Raw genomic sequence first — 25,850 nt, forward strand, 5'->3', positions numbered from 1 at the left:
CTGCAGGGATTCCAAAATTTGTGAAAATAGATTTAAAAAGAATATTAGCCTAAAAGAACAATCTATTTCCATTAACAAATTTTTGAATCTATAAAAACAATTAGGTATCTTCAACATCTCTTGCTTCAGAATTCATGAAGAAATAAATGTAAAAGTAAGCGCATTACTGTGTTTCATAATCAGTTATGGGATATTTACTTCTTCATTGGTATAAAAAGGTGTTGGTGAAGCTAGACGTTCAGAGAAGATAATTTATTTTTTGACATAGAGCATTGTTAAAGACAGTATCCTCAGTACTAGCAAATATTAAAAATTATATATTTCTCTTCAGGAAATTAAGTTCTAAGTTAGACCTGTAGCTCTGTCACAGACTTACTATGTAACCTCCAAGATGTAGGCATCCTGGTTATAAAGTCTGAAATACTTTTGTACTGGTTGGAAAATAGTGGTTTGAACTCTGTGTGTATGCCTTCCACCATCTGCGCCCTGGTCATCTGATTCCCTTCCCTGGACTCTCCAGATGTCTCCCTGATCCCACAACTACAAGGTGACATCTGACAAACGTAGGACCAGTTTCCATTCTGATTGGTCAGTTCCTGTGCCATACGAGTTGCTAATTATTTTGAAGATTACCCCAGTAATATCAAACTTAAATGATATCACCATTGGTTTCAGACTTTGGTTTTACCAAACCCATTGGTTAAATAAAGTTAATTAGAAAGCAAACAGAGAAACATTTCCAGCTCCATGAGGGTAAGCCCTTTAGAGCACCCAAGGGTCTTCCTGTTCTCCCTCCAAATCATTCCAGGTGGTTCCTGAGGCCCTCTGTGGTGACATTTGTGATATTTAGTCACACTTTGGAGCCAGTTGTGTCACTGAGAAAAAGTCTGGGGGATGAATACTGAAAACTGACTTAGAGGAAGGGCAATGTGCCTTGGCATAAAAATGATAAGATTGGGAGGGAGTGTCAAATGTCAGATTATAGGACATTACACATGGCCGTCTTAGAAACTAGGGTATCTCTATAGATCAGGAAAGCCTGGGTGACTATGGTTCAAGATTTCAACCTCACAGAGCTACAGTTGCCTCATGTGTATTAGGAATAGCCATACCATATATTTAAAAAAATAGCAAGATTCACCCTGACCAGTGTGGCTCAGTTGGTTGAGCATCATTCTGTGAAGCAAAATGTCACCAGTTTGATTCCTGGTCAGAGCACATGCCTGGGTATCAGGCCAGTCCCCTTTTGGGGTGTATGTGAGAAGCAACCAATCAATGTTTCACATGTTAATGTTTCTCTTTCTTCCCCCTTCCCTTCTCTCTAAAAGTAAATAAATAAAATCCTTTAAAATAATAATAATAATATAAAAAATAAATATAGAAAGAGTCTTAAAAAATAGCAAGATTTTAGCCACCAGCCTAATGATTAGAAAGCAACTCATATGACTATTGTTGGTCCCAAGGCCTGTGAAAAAATAGAGCAGCAAACAAGTTACCAGGAAAGATTGAATACAGAGAAAAAGTCACTGGAATTGGAAAACCAAAGGCTATTTATCAATACCCGTATTGGAGCCTTGGTACTAAAACTGGAGTAAGAATGTCAAAAGAGATGGAAGCATGGAGGAAAATAGTATTTACCCAACTGCCCTCAGGGAGAGTGCTATTGATGTTTCTAATAAGCAGCTTGATGGTGTAGGGGGTTTGAGGGGTGATGATGCTCATCGGGGCACATGCTCAAGAAAGATAGATGAATGATCACCAACTGCCCAAGAAACATGGTGGGTGGTGTTTAGTGCAGTTTTCCTTTCTGAGGAGGGTATATAAGTGTGAAGCCATACCTACTTGACTTAAACCAGGGGTAGGAAAATGTTTTCTGTAAAGGGCCAGATAGTAAATATTATATGCTTTGTAGGTGGAATGATCTTTGCCTCACCTACTCAATCAAATCTGCTATAGTAGTGCAAAAGCAGCCAAAGACAATTCATAAATGAATCACATTGGCTGTGTTCCAATAAAGCTTTGCTGATAGACACTGAAATTTAAATTTCATTTTATTTTCATGTGTCATATTATTCACTTTTTAATACCTTTTTATTTTCACTATGTAAAAATATAAAAATCATTCTTAGCTAATGGTCAGCCAAAGGTTTGAATTTAGCCTTTGAGCAACAGTTTGCTGACCTCTGACTTATTAAAGAATTGAGTGTAGTCCCCAGAGGTTCTGTTCTGATTGTCCCCCTTGCTATGCTCAGGGCACTCGACGTGCCCTCCAGTGTTGGCTCTTCAGGTGCCATCTGTCTCCTTGCTGCCCTCTCTCTGACACCATTTCGCCCAGGCGCCCTTATCTTCTTCACTTTAGCCTTCTGTAGACAGTAGTCGCTGCCCCGCCATATACCACCACCATTTTCTGTTTGTTTGTTTGTTTGTTTGTTTTTGATCCCTGCATTTCCTTTTGCTCTTGTATTCTCTGGAACTTCATTCCAGGCTTTGAATTAATTTGACTAAGAGCTTATAAGACATTAAGATGGTTCTCTGCAAGAATTATTTGCGTTTTGATGACATACTTCCTGAAGAATGAAAAACCATGAAAATCCCAAAGATTTTAGAATGTTCAGGTGCTAATCAAGGAGAGGGGAAGGCTAGTAGGGGAATATTTGGGGCACAGCAAAATCTTTCAGGCGTCATTTAACCCCACCAACCAGGTCAGTCTCCTGAAGGCCAGTGCATGCACCCAGTGGTATTTGCCCCATCAAGTCACCTGTGTTCTTTATATAGCTTGACATTCTGTGTTCACTTGATAGGACTATAGGAACTCCACATGTGACATTACCTGTAGCCACATTGCTTACCTGATAGGGTGATAAACTTAAGATATTTCATAGCCTCAGCCTTTCCTACAGCTTAAGTGGATTTTATTTTGGTTCATTTTCCAGAATGAAATCTGCGGTGATGTGAGGATATGGGCAGGGTGATCACAAGAAAGCAAATGTGCCTCATGAAGAATGGTGTCATCTGCAATTACTTGGGCTTTTATTTTTTATGGAGCTGTAGATTGGTGCACTTCAGAAAAAAATTTTTATATTAAGCAGAAGAAATAAAATCCAGAAAGGGAGACATTAATTTGGTTCAATTTAATGATGTGTTTGAATAATGGCATGCCCTGAGCAAGCATGATCTAACTAAAAAATAAGCCCATTTCCACTGCAAAACAAACATATCCAGAGATGGTATTTGTTGTTTCAGGTTATGGAAAGGGGTATGTTGCTTTAAATGGTAGCCCCTTCTCCTAAAGTCTGTAAAGAAATGATATATAACATCACTGACTGGAGAACTCATTGCAAAGACCCAGTGTCTTGCTTCATCCACCCAACTAGAACTTAACTGGTTACTTGCTGTATGTCATCCACTCAGACACCTAGTATTTCAGGGATGTAAAGGCAAATATGTAAATATTATTTTTATGTCTGCTGTATGCATAATTCCGAGCTCTACTCTCTTAAATCACAGCCCCATAGAATATTCTCACAGTACTCTTTGGTCACTTACTGACTGTTTGAGATTAAAGAATCTCTTGTCTTTAATATGCTGATGGACCATTAATCATATTTAGCACATTTTTTGGATTAAAAAACAATGTTTAAAAATTTAGATGGTGACTGGATTAGTCAGAATGACATAGCAGATATTTAAGAAGGAGAGGTAAGAGGGACATTACAGACCAGAGCTTTACAAATGTTTTCTATAAAGGGTGAGATGCTAAATATTTTCAGTTTTGTGGCCAGTTCTTTGTTGTAAAAGCTTAATTCTGCCATTTGGCCCCAGGGCCATAGTTTGCTAATCCCTGGAATAATACAGTGTTATTTTATAGGTGAGGAAATTGAGGACCAGAAATGTCAGGTCTACTCAAATCAGTGTTTAATAAAAATGAACTAAGATACTGTATTCACATTATTGTGCTCTAATGCTTTCATTATATCTTACAATTTTCAACTTAATGAGACCTTGAAAAGCCTCTCCTCCAATTTTTTTTTAAATTGAGAAATGAGAAAGATGAGTCCTGGAGGGATTATGGGTTGTCCAGACTCTTTAGTGCTAAGGATGGGATTGGAACAGAGAGGTCTCATGACATCTATTTCACGGCTTTTTCACCTGAATCACATTATGGTTTACATTGCCAAGATATAAAACTTACACATTTATTAATTCAATAAGCACATATTAAGTATCCACTGTGTATTAAGCCCTAGAATCAGCACTGCGATGAATAGAAATGCTTAAAAGAGGCAGTTGACTTCAAGAAGCTTAGAACCATAAAAATAAACAAATAACATATAAATATAATCAGAAGGTCCACCTGATGAAGAATAGATGGTTTATGAATTGAGCTAAAATATATTTGCTGAATTAAGTCTAAAATGAATTCTACTTCTAAAAAAAAAAATTAGTGGGTTATCTTTGAGTTCCAAATAACTCTCCAAATGGCTACCAATCTCACTGCATCAACACGTTGCCATCTGGCAAAATAGTTGGAATCACTGAATTAAAATGAAAATTTTATTACTTGAGTTCATTTATTTCATCAAAAATAAATGGGACCTTTTCTTGGTCACTCCCCTGACCTCCTATAGTACTTGGTTCTCCTGTTGCTCCTCGCTGCACCATCCTCTACTTGCCCTGTTATACGTTTACAACACTGTTCCCCTGTTTTAACTTATGAACTACAGAAGCCTAAGGAGGACAGCAACCATGTTTATGTTGTTCACTGCTGCACCCTCAGTTCTTTGCACAGGGTCAGGAAGTATAGACAGTAAGAACTCATTACGTATCTGTTGAAGGGAATGGATGAGTAATGCTCTATTGGTCTGGGTCCAACAGAGATAGCACATAGTCATCTGAACAGGAAAGTGTTATTAAAAAGAATTAGTAATTAAATAGGGGGTTGGAGTCACAAGGGATTAACTAGTAAGAAGTAAACAAAATACTAAAGGATATAGAAATAGGAGGTATAAGGAGTAGTCACTAACCCTAGGCCTCTGAGAGAGCATCAAGGAAGACCCTTCCTTCTCCCCCTCTCCCTTGCCACCTTCTACCTTGCCCTGCTGGGATGAAGAACTAGACCTTGTTATGAGCAGGGTTCCTGAAATTTGACACTATTGACATTTTGGGTCAAATATATAATTTTGTAGGGTGCGTTATATAATGCCCATGTTCTGTGTGTTATAGGATTTTTAGCAACATCCTAACCTCTACCCACTAGTTACCCACCCTTCCAATAGTTTGACAACCAAAATTCTCTCCAGATATTATCAGATGTCCCCTGGGACAAAATCACCCCCAACTGGGAAGGACACAGGCATGGCTTGCAATAATCATGAAGTGCTATGGTGCCAGATATAGAGCTTGCACCAGAATTCTTCCCCGTAGGCTTCCAGGGGAAGCTGTTCACAGCGAAGGCTCCTGAGGAAGCTGCTGGTTGCTTGGTGTTGCTGGTCTCCATGTACTGAAGTAGCCAGGCACTGGAGAAGCTGCAAAACCTACCAAGCACTCTGGAACCGGTGTCCTCTGTTGGCAAAGTTCCAGTGCCAGTTGGCAAAGAAAAACTTTTAAATCATCTAGATCTGTTTTTACAGAGCAGTCATGAAGGGTGGATTTAGAAATGACCGTACAGATTTTAAACCAATCCTACCCTGAGATCTAGAACTATAAAGAAAATAGCAATGTTTTTGCCCAACTTGGAATAACTCCTGGTCAAAAAGGATGCATTAAAAAATCAGCATGAGTCACTGTTCCAGTGTGAACAAAATGCTTGGGAAGAACTGAGGATGGGGGATTATGTTCTGCCTGTAGCATCCCAGAGGACTTGCTGCACAAATGCTCTATGAGTCAAGTCTTTGAGTAGGGATTTTACAAGTCAAGAAGGGAGAGTAAAGGCAGCTCCTGCTGAGGAAAGGGCATACACAAAGACATGGAATTTAGAAAGGCCATTGCACAGTAATAAGTAGACTATGGCTTTATGGGTTAAGGAACTAGACGGTCAGTTATGTCAAGTAGACAGGTGGAGTGCTAGCAGATACAGTTGGAAAGAAAAGATGGGGACAGATTATAAAGAAATTTCCTGATATCTCAAACAGAAAACATATTTATTTTATCTTCTGACAAGTGAGGAACCAACAGAAAGCTGTTACAACTACAGCTTGTATTTATTTTTGAAGGAAGGGAGTGGAAGATTGATTGCTAAGCCACAGCCCTACAGATTGTTCACTAGAGTTTAAGAGTCGAAACGTTTCTCTAAAGGAGATTTGGGGCAATACTTAAATGTGAAAGGTAAGGGAGAAGTGCTTCTATCTTGGGGGACTTGATGGATGTCTGTCTATGAACAGATCAAAAGGATAGGAGATAAAGCAGGTTGAGCTCAAAGTAATTGGTTGATTCAGTTATGGATATTGTAGGTTCAAAATGCTTACATGGTATTCAGATATTCAGATAGGGAAGTAGTTTGAGAGTTGTTTTCCCCCCGACAATTAGATGGTGAATGAAAATTGATGTTGGAGTTCACAGTTAATCAGTTTTAAAATATTAGAGTCAGAGCTTTGGTTTTGTTAATTACAATGATTGTTTTGTTCTACATCAATGAATCAATAATTCATTTTCTCATAAATGCTTAAAACCATCTATATAGCTGAGGCTTGAATTTTTCCATTGGATGTTTTAAAAACCATTCTTTAAGATTCAGCAATGTCTTCAAAATTCATAAATCAATTGTATGAATGAAAGAGAAGCGGAGAAAACTGTTTTCAAATCTAAAAAAAGATCGTAGTTTTTTTCAATTAAAAAGGTCGTATTTGAAATTCTCTTTAAAAGTCTTCTGTGTGGTGTTTTTAGCTGTTTATTTGATGAGGGGTTTATAATGCTCCTTGTGTTCTAGATATAAAACAGGGAGGTGAATAGCAACAATTCATTTCTGACAGAAGCTTAACAGTTTAAAAAGCAACAGTGTGATCCTTAAATTTGAAAGTTGACTTCTGTGTTAGATATTCACATTGCTTTTTTTCTGGTAGAGTTAAATGATTTTGCTTACTTTAGTAGGCACATTTTCCCGGTGAGACAGCTATTAGAGGCCCAGCTGGGTCATAAAGATCTAAGACTTTTCTTTTCACTATGTCTAGCGGTTGGTACTCATTTTGTAACTCATAGCATAGATGCATGAATTGGATTAGCATCAGGTAGAATAACAGTGAAATCTATTCCCAGATTGAGCTTTACTTACAAAGGAGGACCTTTCAGAATTACTAGTGTGAATGAGCTATGATGGTCACATTATGCACCACTCTGTAACAATCGTGTAATTGAACTAATATTAAAACAGAAACCAGACTAGCAAAGGCAAATCATGATTTGATATTTGATAAGGGTGATGGTGTGTGTCCTCCTTGATGTACTGGAGATAATATATTTTCACTTAGATGGAAAAACTACTTGGGCTCAGTGAAAACTTATTTTTATTTATGTTACCTAATTCTCACAGGGTTGACTTATTTCTCTCTTCTTTGTTTTATTTTTATATTTTTATATAGTCAGTGTCAGGTATTATAAACATAACTGTTCATTGAGAAAAGTTGGAAATCACAGAAAAATGTAACTATAATACTGATTTCAAGGTAACTACAGTTAATGTTTTAGTATATTTTCTTAAATAGTGAGATGAAACTGTCTAAACTATTTTCCTATATTATCTACATACAAGGGTACCATATATTTATACACACACACACACACACACACATACACATATAAAGATAGGTATAGTTAGGTATAGAGATAGACAAATTTACAGTTTCATTTATTGAACACATGTGTTAATGACAAAGCTACTTGATATTGATAGATTGATGATACATATATACATCTATACATACTTTCTCTCACAGAAAACATGCAAAGAATACTTTTTCTCTTCCATCTTAAAGGTAAACTTGGCTCCAGAGAGCCAAAGTATCATGTCGCAAAACATATGACCTATAAACAGAGAATTAACTTCAAACACAATTCTCTTTCTTTTCAAAGCCCATTATATCCCAATGTCCTATCACATTGTATTAGTAACTTAACATGTTAAAAAAAATCTCATGAGTATAATTTGAATCTCTTTGTCTCTTTAGTTTCTCATATGTGCTTTGACGGTTGCTCATTATTTTTTTATTTTCTAAAGAATTATTTGCATATACCTTTGCACCTCTTTAGAAGTACTTTCTTGAGGAGCTCCTCAGCAATGGGATTACTGATTCTGAGGATATGCATATTTTTAAGTAGCTGTCAAGAGACGTATAGTTCCCTCCCCAGAGGCAGGTGTGAGAGCATCTGTTGCACTGCACTCTGATCAGCTTGGCTTTTCCATTGAAACCATCTTAAAAGGCATGATGGGGCAAATCAGCCCAGGGCATGAAATATGTATGTCACTATCCTAGAAGAGTTAGTCTGACATTTATTCTTTTCTTTTCATTGATTGATGGAGTTGTTATTGATGATTAAAACTTGGAAGATTGTTCATCGTTTTGCAATAACTTCTTTGTCCTGGGAAAGAATAAACACGTTTAAAAGGCTTTGGAAAATTATGAAAGGAGGATAGAGCTCAACTAACCTTGTTCTGAAATGTCAGAAGTAAATAGCAGAGGTTAACAAGGTACCTGAAAAGGAAGGGTAAATAGAGAAAAATGGAAATTATCCAAGTGATTAATTAAAATATGGACCAAAAATTAGGATGTGAGAAGGCCCCAATTTATAGATGATACAGAATGTGGTTAGAGGTGAAGAAGAAAGGAAGAGTTCAGAGCAGTAAATGGATGAATTCTGAGCATCCTGGTATGATGCCTTTATTTTTAATATTCTTTCATCTCATTTAATTCTCAACATAGTCTAGTGGGAAAGGATGACATTTTTGAAAATCCAGAAAAGGAAACTGAGTATCAAACAGGCTCAATGCCTGTTTCGAAGCCACATAGGAGGATTAGAATTCCAGGAATGTCTGACTCCCAGGTCACGATCTGTCTGTTATCCCTCTTTAAGCTGTTATTTTATACCAAGAAATTGTTCACTGGCAAGTTAGATTCTGTTAGAGTAATCTTTTTAAAAGAGTAGAGTGGGAGAGATTGAGGAGGAAACACTAATGCTTCTGAGGTAAGGAAGTGTGTCAGTAGCTTGAATAAGGCAGTGGAAATAGAAATGAAAAAGAAGAACAGATTCAGGAGAAATATTAAAGACTTGGTGAACTTCGGTCGAAGTGAAAGTTATACATAAAACCAAGATTTTTAGCCTGCAATAGTGTTCAAACAATAATCCAATTAAGGGAGACAAGGAATTTAGCAGTAAGTCTTGATGGAAGAGGGTTAATGAAGCTAGACTATGTTGAGTTTGAGGCCCTGGTGAGATATGCATATGCGCTCTGTAAAATGATCTCAGTATGGATCTGGAGAGTTCAAGGACAGAGATAAAGATCTGAAAGTCATTTTTCTGGGGATTGTAACTGAAATCTTTAATTAAATGATATTTTCTTGGAAAGCTTAAAGAAAGGTGTAATTAATGTATGATGTAAGAACTAGCAAAGATCAGACTACTTGGGATCAGTCCCAGATCTACCACTTCGTAGTGCTGTGGTTTCAGGTAAGTTTCATACTCTCTCTAAGCCTTATCTCTTGTTTCTTATTTTCAAGCAGGAAATACTGACACTATCTAGGGACTTTTTTTTTTTTTTTTAATTGTCACAACTGGGTTTTCTAAAGACATCTAATGGTTAAAGGTGAAGAATGCTGCTAAACATTCTACAATGCACAGGACAGGCCCTACAACAAAAATAATCTGGTCCAAAATATCAGTAGTGCTGAGTTTAAAAATAAGTGTTGTAAATGTTCTGTAAAGTAGGGATAATTCTACTTTCCTCACAGACTTTTTGTGAAGTTTCAGTGAAATGATGCAGGTAAAAACAAGACTGAACATGTCATAAACACTAAACATCTAAGAAAAATAAGTTTATTGAGTGGAAAAAGCCAGCAAAGTATACAATTTGGGTAACTTTATCTTTAAGGGAGAGCAGAGGAAGAAGTGTGTGTGGCATACACTAAGAAGTAACACATGAGGGGGACCCCAATAAAATGGAATTATCTTCTGGAGGGCAGACCCCTCATAGTACAGGCTTCCTCCACTAGGTGAGTGTTCTGGGAAGCCATCTGTATCAGTGGACCAGCTGGCATTGCTGTAAGAGGCTGTGTTCGGCTGCTATGAATTTTTTGAAGACTCTTACAATGCGTTTGTCAGTTTCATGATGTGATTTACAAACACACCTGACTACATCGCCCTGAGTATTCAGCAGTTTTTGACCACAAACAGCATGAATCCATGCCCCACCCTCCCTTTCACCAAATTTCTCCCCACAAGACTTTTGTTTCACCCAGATGGAAAAAAATTCTCAAAGGGGAACATTTTGCTGATGTGAAAGAGGTGACACAAAAAATGGCAGATGCACTAAAAGGCATCAAAATATACAAGTTCAAAAACTGTTTTGAGCAGTGGAAAAAAGTCTTGATAGTTGTATTGCATCAAATGGAGAGTACTTTGAAGGTGATTGAAGTTTAAACATGTAAGAATAAATACGCAATTTTTTTATAAATAAGTTCTGTTTTTTGAGGGGACCCTTCTTTTTTTAAAAAAATAATTTGTTTATTTGTTTGTTTCTTGTTTAGTTATTTTATTTTTAGAGAGAGGGGAAAGGAGAAAGAGAGGGAGAGAAACATCACTGTGTGGTTGCCTCTCACTCGCGCCCCCAACTGGGGACCTGACATGCAACCCAGTCATGTGCCCTGACTGGGAATCAAACCAGCGATACTTGGCTTGCAGGTCGACGCTCAATCTACTGAGCCACAGCAGCCAGGGCAAGGAGATCCCTCTTGTGCAGGAGGAGGAGACTTAGGAACCTGAACCATCAGGAAAAAAAGTAGAGTAATTCAGTGCAGTGCCCCAAGTTTCATTGGCTATATCCAGAGAAGATGGTCAGCAGGGCCATGAATCTCATATAGGTCACTGAGGATGGAGCCTGGAAAGAGACCACTGGAACTAACAGCAGATTCATAACTTTGAGTAATAAGAATGAAAGAAAATGGGAAAGAATGCCAGGTTACAATAAGTTAGGAATTAAATTAAAAATGAAGATGAGATAGGAAATTCAGTCTATTCAAATTAGCTATTTGGTCACAAAGGATAGTTTTGTGTTTTAGATGTGGAAAAAACATTTGTTTGTAGACTGAAAGGGAGGAAAAGTCTAAAGGGAGATAATGAAACAAAAGAATAAGAAATATTGTAATTGATGGAGCAACGTTTTAGAGGGAAGAGATGAAAGAGTTTGTGCCCGGGGTAATGAAGAGAGGAATTGCTTTAGAAAGTTGGGGTGCTTTCACCAGGAGAGAAATGTAATGATAATGTCACTATACTTTAAGCCCAGGGAAGGAAATGGATACCGAGAACTTAACTTTTTATGAATCTCTCAAAAATTATAAATTAAAATGTTCTTACATAACCCAAGCTATACAAGATGTATGAGGTCTGTTCAGAAAAAGTCCAGCCATTGTGAGTATAATGAGAATGGTTTGCACAACATCAATGTATCCTGGCAGCCGAGGAGAGTAGACTGAAACGCGCATGTGTGAACAATGACAACTTCACTGTACTAGTTAGTGGATATGGTAGACATCATTGAGTGAGCATGTGTACTGTGTGGCCATTGCATTCAGAATGACTGAGCAAGTAGAGCAACAAATCTGCATTAGATTTGCATTAAGCTTGAATATTCCTCTGTGGAAACTATTTGGATGATTCTGAAGGACACAGATATGGGCAACAGGTGATTGGGACCTTCATCGTGACAACGCCCCTGCTCACGCATCGCATCTAGGGCAGAGTGTTTTGGTGAGACATCAAATCACCCAGGTGACTCAACTCCCCCCTACAGCCCAGATTTCATGCCCTGTGACTTCTGGCTTTTCCCAAAACTAAAATCACCTTTGGAAGGGAAGAGATTTCAGGCTGTCAATGAGATTTGGAAAAATACGATGGGTTGCTGATGGCAATTCCAACAAAGGATTTTGCAGAATATTTTGAAAATGGAAGAGATGCTGGGAGAACTGTGTGAGGTCCCAAGGTGCTACTGTGAAGGGGACTGAGGCATTGTTGTCCCATGTACAGTGTTTCTTGTATCTTGTATCTTCTTCAATAAATGTCTCTTTTTTATATTACCTGGCTGCATACTTTCTGGGCAGACCTCATATCTCCTAAATTATCATTAATATGTCATCAGGAAACTTCCTTTTATGAACGAATTATGTCCCCTAAATCCATATGTTGAAGCGCCAAACACCAGTGTGATGGTTTTTGGAAATAGGGCCTTAACAAAGTAATGAAGGTTAAATGAGATCATAAGAGTTGGGCCTTAATCCAAAAGGTCTGGTCCCCTAATAATAATAAGAGACCTGGAGGTGCACACACAGAGGAAAGGCCATGGGGAGGACACAGTGATAAGGGTGTCTGCAAGTTGAAAAAAGGCTTCATCAGAAACCAACCCTGCTGGCACTTTGATCTTGGATTCTCAGCCTTCAGAACTGTGAGAAAATAGATTTCTGTTGTTTACACCCAGTCTGTAGCATTTTGTTATGATGACCCTAGGAGACTAATCCACTTCCTAATTGAAACTTCTATAGATGTAATGCAACAGAAGAAATAAGGTGTTCTGTTAAAATTTAAAAAAAATATTTCTATTGAAGAATTTGATTGACCATGAATGCAGGATGTGAGAGAGAGAGCCAATATCCCCAGCCATTAGTCAGCTGGCTTCAGTTTTCCTCTTACAAGATAAAAATGATGTAATGCTTGGGATTATGAGTCGGTGTCAGGTTGCTTCCTTTCAAATCCCGGTGTTGACACTTACTAGCCAGGTGACCTTGGGTAGGTTACTTAATTGTTTTATCCTTAGTTGCTTTATCTTTAAAACGGGGGCGATTCATGTAAAATTGTTTGTGTAATTTCTAACAAATGCTAGTTGTTGCTTTCATGTTTTGCTTTATATTTTTGTTATTACTAGGTTCTCTAGCATTTTGTGACATTAAAAATATATTTATCTCTTATCTTGAAATGATTTTTTTCTTGTTAAGTTTGTATTTCCCTTTTCTGCCATGTAATGAGAATAGAAAAACACCAGTAGCAGACTGACTTTTGTAAAATGTAAGAGATGAAAGTTATCTTTGGTTTAAAGAGTTTCAGGGAATAAATAAGTATAGTATATTAAAAAGATAGTTTGAGAGATTTCTTGTGACATCCTCAAATTTTATTTTCAATTTACTTTCAAAAAATGAGTGACTTCCATAGTATTTTATGTTCTCATGCCATTTTTTTACCAAAGTTTTATAAAGTCAGTTTTTAAATAGTCAATTACAAAAAAAGTGGATTGTTTTAATTAATATCTGATATAATTGATATGGCTACATAAACTAAAATGTATCAGCTGTGAATTTTTATTGCTTTTAATAAAGGTGCCTGTTTGTTTTTAGACAATTTTGATAAAAATTTTGCCAATCATATTGATTTATAAATTTTCAAAAATTTCTAAGTAGATAAGGTTGAAAAATATTTAATAGATTAAATGTCCACTGTTACCTTAGAGAATAGGAAAATCTGGGGAAAACATACATTTGTTTGTGTATTCATACTGAGAAAATGGACATCAAAATTGTCTTAGAACTGAGAATCTGTTGCATTATGAGAAGCGTTAAATAATTTTATATTGGTATTTTGTTTCCATTAAGGAAAGTGAATTATTTTAAATAAATTAATTAGATGTTTAATAAACATCATCTTTGTTTTTTCATGCCAAAACAGTGATATTTTGGCCCAGAAAATCAATGGCAAAAAGAGAAATGTGTAATGTCTACTTTTGTTAGTATGTATTTGATATAGTCAAAGTAAAGCAAGTTTTTAGCACATAATTAATAGTCACAAGAAATCTGTCTGTTGCATGGTCTGTCTGATTTAACAATAGTTGGGAGCTTTTTTTCCTTAAGGAAAGTAAAACAAATTTGTCATATTAGGGCAATCTATCCTTAGAAGCATATTTCCCTCTATAACCTAAAAGACTAAACTATCACATGAGATTTATCTAATTTATTTTGCTTTTAATTGAAATGAAAGTTGTGCTACATATTTAGATATCTTCTTTCACTTTAATTGCAATTGGGATCCACAGATATAAATTTCATTATAGTCTAAACTCATTACCCTCATTTAATGTCCTACATACAGTGATACCTCGGCTAACAAAGATAATTCATTCCAGAATCACATTTGGTAGTGGAAACATGATTTCCCGTAGGTTTGTATAGGAAGTCATTTAATTCGTTCTGGATGCTGCCCACTATTTAAAAATGTTTTATAAAATAGTAAAAAGCATACTATAAAAGGGCAAAAACTCACCGAAGGTTGAGATGAACAGCTACTCAGATGGATGAAGGAGAATAGAAAGTAGAATGAAAAAATGACGATCTTTACACTACTACAGGACATCGTCATCAAATCCGAAGCAGCTTATGTTATCAGGCGTCTCACTTCTCACTGTCTCAAGTGTAAACAACCCTTTCGGGTTGGTGGGTCTCCCCTGTGTGATGTGGTCAGCTCATTTCTTTGTCACACACATACAGACGGAAAAGATAAGCTTCTGGAATGGCCCGACCATTCATATTTGCCGCTTTATGTTAGTGCGCACATGCACTAAAACATTCATTAGCCGAGTCTGAAAAACAGTGAAAAATATCTTTGTTAGCCAAAAAATTTGTTAGCAGGGTTACTCGTTAGCCGAGGTATCACTGTATAATTTGATGATACATTGCTAAGCATTTCAAATAATTTCACCAACCTTTATACCAACGTATGTCTTCATTAGGACCCAAAATTTAAGTAAGGACTTCATTATAACTGAACTTTAAGTCTTAGAAAGTTCATCATTTATATAGGTGGATTCTTAAAGAGGGACATAGGACTTTCAACTCATGTACCTATAATTTTAAATAAAACTTTTCTTCAGAAGACTTAAGTATTTGCCTTTCTTCTCCTGGTCACACACAAGGAATGAATAAGTATTGTAAATGCATGAATGAGTTCACTTATCTGGTCATTAATTCATTTCAAATTTCTATTGTACACCAGTCTATATTCTAGTTCCTAAAGATTTTTTAATGAATAAGATAGACTAGATCACTGATATCATGAAACTTAATTCTGATCTGGGAAAGACAATAGATATTTAAACAAAGTAGTTTTTAGCAAGTGGTAAGTGCTTGGATGAAAATAAAATAGATTAAAGTGACAGAGAATAAGAGCAGTAAGGTTTTGGCCTAAAGGCTACTTCAAGTAGCCTTTAGCCTTGAGACAGAGAAGACCTGTCTCAAGAAGGCACACTTGAGCTGAAACCTAAATGGCATTAAGAAAAAGTCATGCAAAGATTTAGAGAAAGAATGTTCTAGACAGAGGACAAAGGCCATGAGGCAAATGCAGGCTTGAGAGACTGCCAAAGAGTAATGTGATCTGACTTAGGTTTTAGTTTCTATTTATTTTAAAGATTTTATTTGACTTGTGTTTTTTAAAGATGAACTGCTGTGCCTGCTGTGTAAGGATAAGAGTGGTAGTAAAGGAAAGGCAGTTACAGAATCCTGCGAGAGGATGGTGGCTGGCACCAGAGGGGAGTAGAGAGAGGGGGATTCATTTCAGAATATTAAGGTCAGAATTAATAAGATTTAGTGTTGGATGAGGGGAAGAGAACAACCTGAAACAAGGGTCTACAACCTTTTTCTGTAAAGAGCCAGATAGTGAATATTTTCAGCTTTTCAGGCTGTACTGTCTGTGTTACAACTGGTCAGCTCTTCTGTTATATGGAAGAGCAGCCATGGACAATATATAAAAGCATAAAAGTGGCTGTGTTCCAATCAAACTTTACTTATAGCACCAGGCATGGACCAGGTTTGGTTCACAGGCAGGCCTTCGCTGACCCCTGATCTAGAATAACTTCTTGAAAGAGTAAGAAAGGTGTTCTCTCTGGAAAGTGTTACCATGGAGAGGCTAATAGATGTTGTAAGATCCCAGCTATCTGACATCAGTGCCACAATCAAGGATATGATGGAGAAAGTAGAGACCCTAGGCCTGATAGCCCGATCCACAGAAGCCCTTCCCCCGCCTCCCCCTTTTCTCAGGCCTCTTTCCACATTAGTGAAGTAAACCAGCAGGTGCCCAGATTATGTGTTTGTTTTGACTGGCTTTACTCCCCTTGTCTGGTAGAATGCTTAGCCAAATACAGGGTGATGGATTGGACACATTCGTGATTTTTATCTGTTATGGTGTCATGTACTCTATTCTTTATGTAACTGTACTTCTTATAAATATTTTATATTACAGCAGTGTTTGTATATTAATATTTATTACTTATAGTTATAAATTCTGTAATATGACATTTATTCTTTTAACTTTCTTCTAAAAATATAGAGAGAATTTAATGTGTTTCTGGATTTCTGAAAAAAAAACTAAAATATAGTTTTTTATGAACTGAAATATCTTTAAGTGTTATAGGAATTGATTAAATAACTACTTCATTAAGTTCTTCAATAAGCACTTACAGAAATTGATTAAATAATTACTTCATTAAGCTGTTTAATAAGCACTTATTGAATGTATTCTATGTGCAGAGACTTCACTAGCGCTAGGGATACAGTTAGAAAAACATAGACATCAGAGAGTTTATTGTTTAGTGAAGAGCCTGACCAAGAAACTACCAATTCCAGAACTGTGTGATAAGTGCTCTGAAAAGGCAACCACAGGGTGTCACATGGGGTTCAGAAAGGGGCACATAGGAGAGGATGGGGAGAGCTGTGTGGTCCAGGATGGCGCTTCTCCAAGGGCTGGTGCTCAGGACCAGCTGTATTTTATTTCCAATCCATCACAATCGGATGCTTTTATAAGATAAAATACAAAGAGGTTACTAAAAAAGTAAAACAAAAATGCACAAAGATAATTGCTCACTTTAAAAAATATTAGATTGAACAGACATAAAATTCTATGTCAATAAAAATATTAGAATAAACATAACACTGGATAAAAAATTACAACAGTTGATCACAGGGTCACTGAAAGTGTGGGTATAAGCAATAAGAAAGTGAATGGCTTTTACACTTATTTTGCAGTCACAGCAAAACCAAAATTTATGAGTGAAATAACAATTCTCTGTCCTAACTGAAATAGGTACACTTTTAAAGAACAGTGTGTATATCGATATTTATCCTTACTGTGCCAAATGTGCTTGTTTCTTGCTTGTTAATTTTTTTGGTTTAGGTTGAATTGATGGAAATGCCACTTGAAGGAAATAATGTGAATCTACACTGTATTATGATTTGTTTAATATACTCAGAGTAGAGAAACCAGACTCAAAGAGGTGCCTTGTCAGAAATGGAAAAAAGTTATTTTAAAAATCATTTCAACACACTTCATTTTTATTTTTTACCCAAAATGGAACAAGTGATGCTCTTTTTTTTACTAATTCTTTATTAAATTATAGCCAGTTCTGTCCATTTATCCTGTAAAGTTATGGTTGAATTAAAATAATCTTTCAAAAAGAAATAGATTCTGGACTTTGTACACTTTAGGTTACAGTTAGCAAACTAATCTTAAAATATCACACATTTAATATTATCCTCCTGTGTATGACCTGTGTGCAGTTTGTACTAAATGCTTCTCATCTTACAAATTTGACAATAACTAAGTAGGTCTATACCTTCTTCAAAAATATGAATCCACTGATCTTGCCCTTGGATTATTTAAGTAGTGTCAACTTGCTATAAAAGCCTCTAAATTTCACTTTACCTCTTCACAGACCAGTAGCAGTTTAACAATCATAATATGAATCACACAGCTACAAAAAATTCCTGAATTCAGTCATGGTTAAATAAGGGCAAATTATATATAAGAAATTTGCATAAAACTATTTAAGATAGATTATATAGAAATTCAAAAGGGTTTGATAGAAAAAAAATCTCAAAATATATATTTTAAAAGATAGTTTATCTGTTAATTCTTTATTAAGATGTAACATATTCTTAACAGTTAAAGGTTAAAAGTCAAAAAGAATCAAAAATAAAACTTAAGCCGGTAACTATTTCAGAACTCCAACAGTAAAAGTATTAGATAAGCAAATAAATAAGATTGAGAAATTTAGTCAATTCACATAGGATGTTTCTACATAATCAAGCATATGTTACCCTGGATTTTTTTCCTTCATTTAATCATTAAGTTTGTTATTATATAAGCACATACATAGCTTAAAGTCAAATAGGTACTAAAACAATACGTTTCCAACTTTGAAATAACATTAAAAAATGTCTAGAAGAATGCAGGCCAAGATATTAACATTTGGCTCGGGGCTGTGGAATTACAAATAATCTTTTTATTCCTTGGAGTTTTTAAATGCCTTCCAAAATTTCAACCTATTACCATTGGGATCAGAAAAAAAATTAAAAATATCGGAACTAGACCATGGCATTTGACTAATATAATAAGCCTTATTAACTCAACAAGGCTCTGCTCTAGAGAAGACTAATTACATAGACACATTATACATAAAAACTTGGTTAACATTACATGGGTTTTTGTTCCTCAAAAATCATAGTAAATAAGATTCAAGAGTTTCTGAACTCAGCTCTTAACTTTTGATTTCTATGGTCACTAGGCCACTATGGATCATTATTTTAAAATTTCAATTCTTTTATAGCATGCAGTTATAATCAGGAAATGGTTTAAATTAAATGTGTTTTTTTGTAATCAACTTTCCTAAATGAAGAATCCCCATGATACACATAGGATTATTCTTACAAAGGAAATAAAGAGACAACCAAATGTCTAACACTTTGGTGTGTATAATATTCTTTAGCAAATACAAACATATATGCAGAATAAAGAAAACACTGATAAGAAAACTATTTGTTCATAGAAGTGTCATTTTTTTTCTCTGAAATTACTATTGTATAGAATTTGAGGGGACATACTTTTTATAGATGCTAGAAGCTTCCTTCTTATAAGAATTCAACCACTGTTAACCTCCTATCTTGTATTATAATTGTTTGTTTTTTATCTCTAACATAAGGCTATAAATTCTTTAAGGAAATATCTTACTCTCTTAGCATAATCCACAGTAACTTGAGTCATTTCTCATAGATAGTAAGCATTGCACATGTATGTGTAGATGGATGGAAAATTGACAGAATTTGGATATTGCTTGGTTTTACTGTATTTAGGGTTCATATTCCCTCTGAAATTATTTCCACTAATAATTATGACTCTGCTAGTTATAAATCAACCAAGCAAAAAGTAAACATAAAAGCCATTACCTGAAGCCACAGAGTGAAGGAACAGATTTTTCTTGATTAAAAGTACAAAAATCATGAAGGATGCCTCTAAAATCTTGGATTTAGCTAAGTAACACGTGTTCCAACTAATTTTGGACACCTTCTAATTCCTTTTAATAAATATATGTCAAAGGACTTAGTCAAGATTTAGATTAGGGAAGTCTAATGAGCTATAATCTTACACAACTGTCAAATTAGGAGAGCCTTTTCAAGTATTGAGATGATGCTTGTCAAACATTTTGCTTAGCACTATTGAAGTGTGTGCCATAGTTTCTGGTTGAAGATTTTACTCTTAACTCACTTTAACTTATGATCTTTAACTGTTAAGACTAGAGTGCCATACTATTTAAGGAAACTGTTATAAATGAGTTTTGAGATTTTCTCACACCCTATTTTGAATTTGAAAGGGTATATTTTAAACATTTTCTTACAAGATTCCTAAGCAGTATAGTGGAATAGAGGATAGGAAATCATGAGGACTAAATTGACTAACATATGCTATTGAATGTATACATGACTTATGAACATAAGTATTTTGTAAACTGTAGAGTGAAATATAAATGCTGTTATTTTTTTTAGCAACATGATAATACTGATCTCTGAAATTTAGACTGCCTTTTTAATAAATAATACCCCTTTTCTCTGTAGATGAAGTCTCATCCTATCACAGCTGAAGAACAAAATTATATAATTTTAGATTTCCCACTAAGTAATCAGCTCCCTTCAGAAGAATGTTTTGGCTTAATAATGAAAACATCTTAGTAATTGAAATTATTACCCACTGAGTTACTGTCACTATAATGTTCTAAAACAGACAAATTTCCTAGAATGAGAAACACAGCCCTTTAAATGTTATTTTGTAAGAAAAAAATTTTTAAATAACACTCTTGATGTGAAAGGCACATTTTTCTTTCCTTTTTCTCTTTCTGCCTTTATTGCCTCCTTCCTTCCTTCCTTCCTTCCCTCCCATCCCTCCCTTCCTTCTTTTCTTTTACCTTCCTTCCTTCCTCCCTTCTTCCTTCCTCTTTTCTTTCTTGTCTACCCCACCTTTGCAAGTATGTTTAAACTACCAGCATTAAACATAAAAAAGAATTTTCCATTTGCTCTCTTTCTACCTCTATGAATTCAAGTAATAACATTTTATCTACCTCCTCAAAAAATTCTGTCAAGACTTGTTAAAATTGGATTTCACACGCCATATTTAATGTGCATGTAATACGTTTGCTCTTGAAACTCACTGTATTAAAGTCTTTTGCTCATTAATGTCTTCTTTATTTATTCTGAAATTATGTCTAGAGTATATGTGAAGTTGGCTATTTTGTTTTACAGTTATTCATAAATGTAATGATTTTCCTAAGTCTCCTATATTTGTTATAACTGATAAATAATATTTTATGGTTTCTTCACAGCCAGCTGTTAGTTTTCAAAAACATTTCATTATAATACCTTTCTGAATAAAACAACAGCAAGTCTTCTCCTTTGCTATTCAAGAAATGCCATAGGACCTGAGTAAATATTTTAAAAGGCATCCGACATTGGTAATAATTTTCCAAATGTCTGTTTGATAAGGATCCACACAGATGGCAGGTGTTCCTGCAGTGTATCAGTGAGAGTGGAAAATGAAACACTAATTAATTCATACTTGCACCAGGAGTATGAAATAATGTAATGTCATCAATTATGTTAATCAAGATATCTTAAATTATTCAATGATCAGTGCAGGGACACACAGACACAGTCACCTGGAAATTATTAATATTGCTCAGAAATTCTATATTTTCTTAAACTTTATTTAAGTATAATGGTTGACTTATTGTTTGAGGAGACCTAGAATATGGGGTGTATTTGTTTCATGTTTTAAAAAATGTTATTTGGTCAAGATTGCTTTCTAAATAAATATTATTAAAAAGGACACATGGTTACAATTTCAAGATTATAGTCCTGGATATTTTTACTTCATAAAGAAATTCCATATGTTTAATCTGTAGTCAATAGTACACATGTAAGTGTTTTTATACATAGTTGACACAGCCCCTTCTTCATTTCTTTGTATGTGTGTTAGTGTGGCGCTGGTGTTTGTATGTCTAGATAGAAAAAGAAGATATTCTATAATGTGTGCACATGTAATGACTTATTATTTGGTGGTGAAAATATAGAATTTTTAAAAATGAAAGTATACACTTAAGCTATAATAGTAAGTTAAAAATCAAGATATTAAATCATAGCTACTTCATGATTATACCTCCATAAACAGCAATAAGCTACACAGAAAAAAAAGAAATACATAAAGACTTTCCCAATAGTTATTTGTGGCTAGAAGACTAGGAGTGATTTCTCCTCTCCGTTTTAAAAATTTTTCCATAATAGAAAGTCAGTTACATTTTAAATGTAAAGCATTTTTCTATTAAAATACCAATGGCATATTTCACAGACCTAGGACAAATATTTCAAAAATGTATATGGAACCAAAAATAAATAAATAAATAAATAAATAAATAAATAAATAAATAAATAAATAAATAAATAAATAAAAACCAAGTACCATTAACTTTCTTGAGAAAAAAGAACAGAGTTGGAAGGATCATAATACCTGATATCAAGCTATACTGCAAGACCATTGTAATCAAAACAGCATAGTACTGGCATAAGAACAGGCATATAGATTATGGAACAGAACAGAGAGCCCAGAAATAACCCAATACCTTTATGGTCAATTACTATTTAACAAATGAGACAAGAACATAAAATGGAGTCAAATAGTCTCTTTAATAAATGGTGTTGGGAAAATCAGACAGCATGCAAAAAAAATAAAATGAAACTACCAACTTACAACTCAAAATGGATAAAAGACTTAAAGTAGGTTATGAAACCATAAAAATTTTAGAAGAAACTATAGGCAATAAAATCTCATATATCTTTTGTAGCATTTTTTGCCAATATATCTCCTTAGGCAAGAATACAAAGGAATACATCAAGCTGAAAAGCATTTGTATAGCAAAAAAAAAAAATCAACAAAATAAAAAGAGAAATCACTGAATTGGAGAACATATTCACCAATCATACATCTGTTAAGAACTTAACACAACTTAATACCAGGAAGACAAACAGTTCAATTAAAAAATGGGCAAAGGACCAGAATAAACACTTCTCCAAAGAGGATACACAGATGGCCAACAGTCATATGAAAACATGCTCAACATCACTAATCATCAGAGAGATGTAAATTAAAACCACAATGCGATATAACCTGCCAGAATGGCTATTATCAACAAATCAACAAACAAAAAGTGCTGGTGAGGATGTGAAGAAAAGGGAACCCTCATGCACTGTTGGTGAGAATGAAAATTGGTGCAGCCACAGTGGAAAACCGTATGGAATTTCTCCAAAAGATTAAAAGTTAAACTGCCTTTTGACCCAGCCATACCACTTCTCAAACCATATCTAAGAAACACAAAACATTAATTCAAAATAATATATAGACCCCTGGGTTCATTGCAGCATTATATACATTATTTACATCATAGCCAAGATCTGGGAATGGACCAAGTGCCCATCAGTAGATGAGTGAGTAAAAAAGCTGTGGTACATTTAGACAGTGGAATACTATGTAGCCATAAAAAAGAAGGAAATCTTACCTTTGGAAACAGCATGGATGGACCTGGAGATTATTATACTAAGTGAAATAAGCCAGTCAGAGAAAGACAAATACCATATGATCTCACTAATGTGTGGAATTTAATGAAAAAAATAAAAGCTAACAAAATAGAAACAGAGGCATGGATACATGGGACAGACTGACAGCTGTCAGAGCAGAGGGAGGTTGGGAGATGGTTGAAAGACGGTGAAGGGATTCGCCAATAAAACATGTGTACATAACACATAGACACAGACAACAGAGTGGTGATAGCCAGGGGGGAAGTGGATGGAAGGTAGGTGGAGGTGGGCAAAGGGTTGGGGGAGTGAGAATGGGACAGAAAGAGACTTTGCTTGGGGTGATGGGTGCATGGTGTAGTGTGCAGATGATGTTTTATTGAGTTGTACACTTGACACCCATATGGTTTTGAGAACCAATGTCACCCTAATAAATTCAATTTACATAAGAAAAGAAAAGCATTTTCCTCAATTAGAGGCAACTTATTTCAAAATAATTTTCTATCATATCAAGATGGGGGCCTTTTGTAAGTACATGTCATTTTCTTTATTTTTTATCTAGTAGTAAAAAAATTAATAAATATTGGATCATTAGCACCACATAGAACATTTATATTGTAAACTGAGGACATTTAAAAAGATATTTGAAATATTAATACTTCAAATGCTCCTTTTCATTCTTTTTAAATGTGGTACTTATAATTTGATATAACATTAATAAAAATGAGTATAAATAGCTCATTAGCAGATCTGAATGTTTTTTTTTTTTCCAGTTAGGCTCAACTTACTTTTAACCTCTTTGCTGTGATTATATTGTTTCTACTTTTGAAACTCTGTATAGCTTTGCCAAATGTAGGCTTTTCCATTTGTGTACTTGCTAAGAGAAGTCTCAAACTGTATTTTTGAAAAATGATCAGTATAGTTTTAACTGAGCCTAGTGAGATGAATAGTTTTTAAGTTAAAAAGTCTTCATCATTATCAAATTTGTCATCAGTTCACTCTAATTCTTTGATAATATACCCTTCTGCTTAACATGACTTTAGCTCAAACAGATACTAGGAGAAAGGACATTTTCAGAAACTATTTGAACTCTCAAAATGAGTTTTAAATGTCGTAGAACACATTCTCTTATATACATATGAATGTATTTGAAAACCTAAGTTTAATGATTGCTTCTCTGGTTCCTCTGTCAATGCCTTTTCACCATATTTTGGATTTGGTTGTATTAAACATATCTAAGTATTGTAAAGGACAGTAGTGAGTGTTAGGGAAAATGAATTATAATCCTGAATATGCTGCTAAATTGCCATCATCTTAGGACAAGTGACATTAACTCTCTGTGCTTGAATTCTATATTATCTAAAAAACAGGAAACAACCGGTTATTATCATTTTTATAGTAAAACATTACATTTTACTTTACAATATAAACTGTCTAGCCTTAGAAAATTTCTCTAAAAGCAGGCTTTCTCTAAAGAATGACCAAGGCATTCTATGGGAAGGTGGGAAAATTTACCGTATAAAGAACAAGTGCAAAATAATATTTAAACATTTTCAGTCATAGAGACTATATTTACCATTTATTTTATCATTAAGTATATATTTTTAAGATATTTATAATAACTGCTGCCTATTGCTCATTCACTCAGCATTCTTCATTTGGCATTCATTAACACAATTCATTACAGAAGACTTTACACTCTAAAATAGGAGTTTTGATTCCTTGGGCCTCTCTCTAGTCATTTTATTTTTGTATTAGAAATAATTAGTGTTATTTCGCCAGCATTAGTTACCCTGTCCCCCACACGAGATCATCACTTAAGGTCCTGAAATAGCAGTCACTCCCCTGTCCTAAGTCAGCCATAAGCAGAGTGTCAAGTTCATCTTTATAGATTTTTTTAAAAGTTTATGTGAAAATGATTAAGCAACATCTAAATTTAAATCAGCAAATATCCTACTATGTTTCAGGATCCAAGTGTCCATATTTGGTTGTTTGATACTCACAACACACAAAGCCATTTGTATGCAGTAAGATAAAAGAGGTTTAAATTAAAATGCAGTTTCCCTCAGCACTTTAAATTTCTCCACACATACCCAAATATTGCTGGAGATTTGATATTATTTTCAAGACATAGAGATTAGGTAGGAGCTGCAGTATAGGTTTAAAAGCGTGAAGGAGAATAACCACTCCTTCCCTATCAATCTTTTGCCTGGACGACTTTAGGTCAGTTTCTTAACCTCTCAATCCTTCGTGTTGTCATCTATAAAATGGAAGTAATAATACTAAATCATAGGATCACTGTAACTATTAAACTGTTTGTTACTGCATGCAAAGTGCATAGAACAGTACTAGGCACATGACCAGGTAAGGGAGGGCACTGATTTATGTAAACACTTGGGATTTTGAACATAGACTTCCCTTTTGTTTCTTCATTCATTGTAGTTCAGTGGTTGCCAAAATGTAGAGTGCGTTAGAGTTACTGTATGTGGTTGCATTCAGTAATTTTTGAGAGTGATTCTTGTGTGTGTATTTATTTTGTCCTGACTCTATAATAGTTTGTACATATATAAGTTGAGACTTCACTGTATAAAGTAGGTCTGAGCACAGTTCTAGGTGCATAATACAATATTGAACAGATTAGGTTTAAGCAGATACATTACTCTCAGTTTCTTCACTGCTCCAGAATGAGTTGATTTTTCTATAATTCCTTCCTGTTAGTTGGTTTCT

At 34.9% G+C, this 25,850-nt stretch overlaps 1 protein-coding gene across 4 annotated transcripts in view; it reads left to right on the forward strand.

The window, feature by feature from the left end:
- PRKG1 (protein kinase cGMP-dependent 1) overlaps positions 1-25,850 on the forward strand; it is a 1,228,801-nt gene that overhangs the window by 1,084,853 nt on the left and 118,098 nt on the right. The window lies entirely within an intron of this gene.

This window comes from Furipterus horrens, unplaced genomic scaffold (assembly GCF_987537825.1).
Source record: "Furipterus horrens unplaced genomic scaffold, mFurHor1.1.pri manual_scaffold_5, whole genome shotgun sequence".
Lineage (NCBI taxonomy): Eukaryota > Metazoa > Chordata > Mammalia > Chiroptera > Furipteridae > Furipterus > Furipterus horrens.